General features: G+C 46.0%; 1 pseudogene; it reads left to right on the top strand.

Annotated features, from left to right (window-relative positions):
• Positions 1-3639: 3639 nt before the first annotated feature.
• Ahcy-ps10 (adenosylhomocysteinase, pseudogene 10) lies at positions 3640-4947 on the top strand (annotated as a pseudogene).
• The last annotated feature ends 889 nt before the right edge of the window (positions 4948-5836 follow it).

The following is a 5836-nucleotide window of genomic DNA, read 5'->3' as shown; positions in this document are numbered from 1 at the left end:
TGTCAACTTTCAGATGAGAAATAGGTTTACTGTTTGTGCTTTGCAGAATACTATACCTCAGAGAGAGCAAGTGTTTTTCCTAAGGTCACAGAATTATTTATGTTCCAATTCAATCCACTCTGACAGACTTCTCAAGACTGGCCAGTACATTTTAACCCTAACATATGCTGTCCTTGACCTCCTGATCTATGGCAGCTTTGGAAAAGACAGCAACATGAAGTGTAATGTTTAGAAGACCCAGCATGAGGTCCAGATGAGACGCCTTCCTCAAACTATACTCAGTGGAGCCCACAGCCCTTGGTAAGCTATGAAGGCTTTTCTGTTCGGATCAAAGTCTCACAGCAGTCTTTAGAAGTGCGCACTACAATCACAATTGTTTGATATGTAGGAACGAAGTTAAATCACCCAATATGATCATACAAGAAAGAGTAAAAAGCAAAAAAAAAAAAAACTGCTTAAAGTTCTTCATAGTTGGAGGAAGATCAATAAGACGTTCTATAAAACGCTTTGTGAGAAAATGAAAGTGGGTGTTAAAAAAATAGTTCCTCCCTTCCCCATGTTCTTAGATTTAGTTTTTATTGCAACACAAAGCAGAGTCAATGCAAAGGACCTTACGTCATGTTGAACCTTTCATCTTTCTACAAGGAAGAAAGGCCACTGTCTCATTTGCAGGAGACAAGGCATCTCAAGAATTGACTGGCAAAGACTCTAGCCTGGACCGACACACTCGGCAGGGCAAGTGTTCGTGTCAAGCATGAAGAAGCGTCACCTCTAAATCTTTTGGCTGTGCTTGCTGTAATAAGGGTTCTCAGCTAAAGGAGCCACACTCAACATCTAATTAATGAAGAGAGAGTTGCCTACAGTCATTTTGAGTACATGGAGCCTAGAATAATTTCCTATATAGTCGGAGAACTTGCTCTCTTGATTCTTTTTTGCTTCCTGGCCATGAAAATCTATTCTGATATCCGCCTTCCAATCCTGATACCTCCTTGTCCTGTTATCTGCCAAAGATCCAGGAAACAAAAATGGCCACCGGAAGGAGGCTCACAGATGTTGGAAGAGAGTAAGATGAGTGGGGAAAGCGGGGGGAAAAAAGCAAGTCCCTGAAGGTGTGAGGTGTTTTGTTCTCTCACTAAAGTGGAGAGAATAAATGAGAAAAGAGACACGGAAGGTGTCATCCATTGTCCGATCACCACTTAGACCTGGAGGAAAGGGCAGCTCCCAGCTAGTCCCTACCAACACTGCCTGAGTCTGATCCTTTCTCTGTGGAGTGGGTGGGATCTCAGAGACCACTGATGGCTCCCAAGGGTTATTGAACTACAGATATTTGGCTGGATGTTGGTGGATGCTCGCTATCCTTAAGGCAAAGAGACTCTGTGGTGAAGAGTATACAAGGAGAATTGTGCGCATTGCCAAACTTTAGGGGTCCGAAGCTTGACCAAGAGTGGAGAAAGGAACGCCAGGGCCTATAAGACAGTGAACGCACACAAGAACGGACTTAGAGCTATGCTCAATACTTGCTGTAGCAGTGGGTGTCTGGCGGACACTGAACTGTTAAATCCTAAAAGTTCCCAGACGCCATTCTAAAGAAGAGCCTCAAGGAGGCCGCTAATCTAACATAAAAATCACCCGCATGCTGTGAGTTATCTGCAAAGACTCTTTAAATCACTGCATTATACTGAATTTACTGATATGTCCAAATTACACTTTTCCAGTCAAACAAGGGAGCTTAGAAGTGAGATTAGATCCGGTTTCAGGTGAATGCATTCACATCCTCTTTGCTTATCCGATTAAAGTGCGATAGTTTTTAAAGCAACAGCATCAATTTGAGTGGAATGTATGTGTACACACAGATGTCAGAGGATAGCTGTGGCTGCCGTCCTCAGAGACCACATCTACCTCCTTTTAAATATGGCCGCTCATGACCTAGTGCTCACCAAGTAGGCTAGACTCACTGGCAGCTAGTTCCAGGGATCTTCCTGTCTCTGCCACAGCAGCACGGGGTATCTGAAAGCACATGTCATAACTAGTGTTTACTTGGGTCTTGGGATGCAACACAGATCTTTGCCACTTTACCAACCACACTGCTCCTTCTATCCCAGAAGAATAGTCTTCTCTCTTACCTGTAGTTGTAAACTCATTGGGGTCACAGAAAACAAATCCAGCTGCTGGAGAGGGCAAAGTCCTCTGATTGGATGGATGTGGTTATCGAGAATTAATATCACTAAGACAGCTTCTGAGATTATTTTTGTTAACTCGGTGTGACACCATATTTACTGTCCCATGAAAGCTTTTCACATGCTTGTATAACAGCCTGTTCTACTCTTGCTAATTCATTTTTGCATTAGTGGTTTAAACTCATTCCTATATTTTATTTCCTTAGGACAGCTTTACAGGAGGAACTACTGATGTCTAAGGTCTGAAATGTCTAGTCATGCCTCACAGTAAAAATTTCTACACTCACCTGTTCATAGGACAGCACTAATAAATATGGACAATCCAAACGTACTCCATAAACTCTCACTGTGAAACTGGTATGATAGGTTTTGCAATTCAGTACAAACTGACGTAGCTTTCTGCTTTAAGCAGAAATTTAAATTTAAATTATTTAAAATTCACGGTTGAGATTTGAGTGTATAGAATTCCTTTAAGCCTCATACCAAAAGATAAAACAGTTGAGCTTGTGTACTTTTTTTTTTTGAAGTATTTGTCTAAATTCTCCCCCTACCTTAGACTTTGCTATAAATACCTATGAAGTCAATGAAGTGAAGATGCTTTAAAGTAGAGTGGTGGTTCTCAACCTTCCTACGTCTATAATCCATTAACAGAGTTTTCCAAGTTGTGCTGACCCCCAAACATAAAATTATTTTTGCTGCTACCTCGGAACTGTAATTTTGCTACTGTTGTGAAAGGGTCGTGCAGCTCCCAAAAGGATCTCGACCCACAGGTTGAGAACCACTGTATCCGAGGAAAGCTAGTCACTGAGGGCTCGAGTTCAGACATAGGGAAACACTGAAGAGAAAGTGGACTGGGTAGGAAATGTTCCAAGTGATGCCTTTGACCTTTGATCTCCTTGTGAGGAGTCAACTGTGCTAATAGACTGGGGGAAAGTCGATTCTTCCATGGCCCCTGCTTCCTGCTGTCTTGCACAACTACACATTTTGTCTTTTGATTTGTAAAAGCAGTGGAGATCCAGGCCCTGAATTCAGCAGGACCACCTTTAATCTCTGTTAGATGCGGGCAGTCACAGTACTGACCTTGCAGTGATCTGACGCTGAGTGGGAGCAGCAGCCTAATCACAGCTCCTCAGATACCAGGCAGCGTCCGGCATCACCGTGTTCAGCAGGAACGCGCTCCTTGCTCTGTCTTGATTACAGGCCAACTCTTAAATACCACAGAATACTAGTTTTTAAAACTCAAATATTTGCTTCTGACTACTAAGTCCTCATGAGGCAGCACAGAAACCTTTAGAATATATAGGTACCTAAAAAGTGTTGTCTGCCTCTGGAACGTTCCAGAAATGCTGCCATCTTCCATTTACAGGTATACACACTGATGTTGTCATCTGCTTGCACGTATAGTCTGTCCTGTTTGAGAAACAAGAAAGTTGCCCTGCCCCGTGCCGCCCGGCCCCCTTTACAGAGTTCATCACTCCTAGTGGAAGCGCTGCCAGCATGTCTGATAAACTGCCCTACAAAGTCGAGGACATCGGACTAGCTGCCTGGGGATGGAAGGCCCTACACATAGCTGAGAATGAAATGCTGGGTTTAATGCTCATGCGGGAGATGTACTCAGCCTCCAAGCCACTGAAGGGCGCTCGCATTGCTGGCTGCCTGCACATGACTGTGGAGACTGCTGTCCTCATTGAGACTCTCATGACCCTGGGTGCTGAGGTGCGGTGGTCCAGCTGCAACATCTTCTCCACTCAGGACCATGCAGCGGCTGCCATTGCCAAGGCTGGCATTCCAGTGTTTGCCTGTAAGGGAGAGACATGAAGAGTATCTGTGGTGCATTGAGCAGACGGTGCACTTCAAGGATGGACCCCTCAACATGATTCTGGATGGTGGCGGTGACCTTACTAACCTCATCCACACCAAATACCCACAGCTTCTGTCAGGCATCCATGGTATCTCTGAAGAGACCACGACTGGTGTCCACAACCTCTACAAGATGATGGCCAATGGGATACTGAAGGTGCCTGCCATCAACGTCAATGATTCTGTCACCAAGAGCAAGTTTGACAACCTCTATGGCTGCCGGGAGTCCCTCATAGATGGCATCAAACGGGCCACAGATGTGATGATTGCAGGCAAGGTGGCAGTGGTAGCAGGCTATGGTGATGTGGGCAAGGGTTGTGCCCAGGCCCTGCAGGGTTTCGGGGTCTGAGTCATCGTCACCGAGATTGACCCCATCAATGCACTGCAAGCTGCCATGGAGGGCTACGAGGTAACCACCGTGGACGAGGCCTATAAGGAGGGCAACATCCTTGTGACCACCACAGGCTGTGTTGATATCATCCTTGGCTGGCACTTTGAACAGATGAAGGATGATGCCATTGTCTGTAACATTGGACACTTTGATGTGGAGATTGATGCGAAGTGGCTCAATGAGAACACCGTGGAGAAGGTGAACATCAAGCCCCAGGTGGACCGCTACTTGCTAAAGAATGGGCACCACATCATCTGCTGGCTGAAGGCCATCTGGTCAACCTGGGTTGTGCCATGGGCCACCACAGCTTCGTGATGAGCAACTCCTTCACAAACCAGGTGATGTCGCAGATTGAGCTGTGGACCCACCCAGACAAATACCCCCGTGGGGGTTCACTTCCTGCCTAAGAAGCTGGATGAGGCAGTGGCTGAAGCCCACCTGACCAGGCTGACTGAGAAGCAGGCTCAGTACCTGGGCATGTCCGTTAACGGCCCCTTCAAGCCTGATCACTACCGCTAGTGAGAGCTGGGACTGCCCTTCACCTTCCAGCTGCCGTCCTTGTTCCAGGCCCTACCTCTCCTTCCCAAGAGCAAATGTCGCAAACTTTGCAGTTGCTTCTCCAGTGTTCTGCCCCCTCCCCCAGGCCTCATCCCCACTGTGATTGGTCTTTCTGTCTTTGGTTTCTGCTGTACCCCTCATACTGTTCCCTGTGTGGCAGGGGGAACAGAGAGGTACCTGGGAGGCATCCACAGGGGATGTGGGCTCAGAAGTCTTGGAAGTCCCGAGGCTGGATGTTGCTGGTGTTGTCACAAGCCCATGCACCTTACTATCCAAACTCTCGCTTGGTCTTTAGATCCGTGTGCTTGGTTTACAGACCAATGGTTTCTCAGCCCAGGACCCAAGAAGGAGCTCTACCATGGGAGAAAGAACCACTGGAGTTTGAAGGCTCCTGAGAGCTTAGCCTTTTTACTGTTGGGCCATCTCTTAAACCTCCTAATACTGAGTTGCTACTTTTGGCCCCTATTTCACAAGGGTTAGGACAGATTAACCAAGAAAGGACAGGTGACAGAGACTGGAAGGGGCTGGAAAAACAAATAGGGAAAGCCCTGTCACTACAGTATAATTGATGGTTCCTATCACAAGCCTGGGTCACAAACAGATTAATTTGTTCTATGTTTAGAATGTTAACACAGGAAGGTGGATAAAATATAGTTTCTAGTGCCTTAAAAAAAAGGGGGAAAAAAAAAGAAAGAAACAAGAAAGTTAATCTCTCCTCGCCCTGTATTTTTACCAATCATCTTATTGGATGTCCCATGAACTGTCTGCATCAAACTCGTTCTTGATGAATTACAAATGTGGCTTCTTAGGCTAACGTTAAGTGCAGTAGTTTACTCGGTTAGAAGTGCCC

Source organism: Rattus norvegicus, chromosome 1 (assembly GCF_021556685.1).
Source record: "Rattus norvegicus strain SHRSP/BbbUtx chromosome 1, alternate assembly SHRSP_T2T, whole genome shotgun sequence".
NCBI classification, from domain to species: Eukaryota; Metazoa; Chordata; class Mammalia; order Rodentia; family Muridae; genus Rattus; species Rattus norvegicus.
The sequence above is the reverse complement of the archived record's forward strand: the minus strand, read 5'-3'. Positions and strand labels throughout refer to the sequence as shown.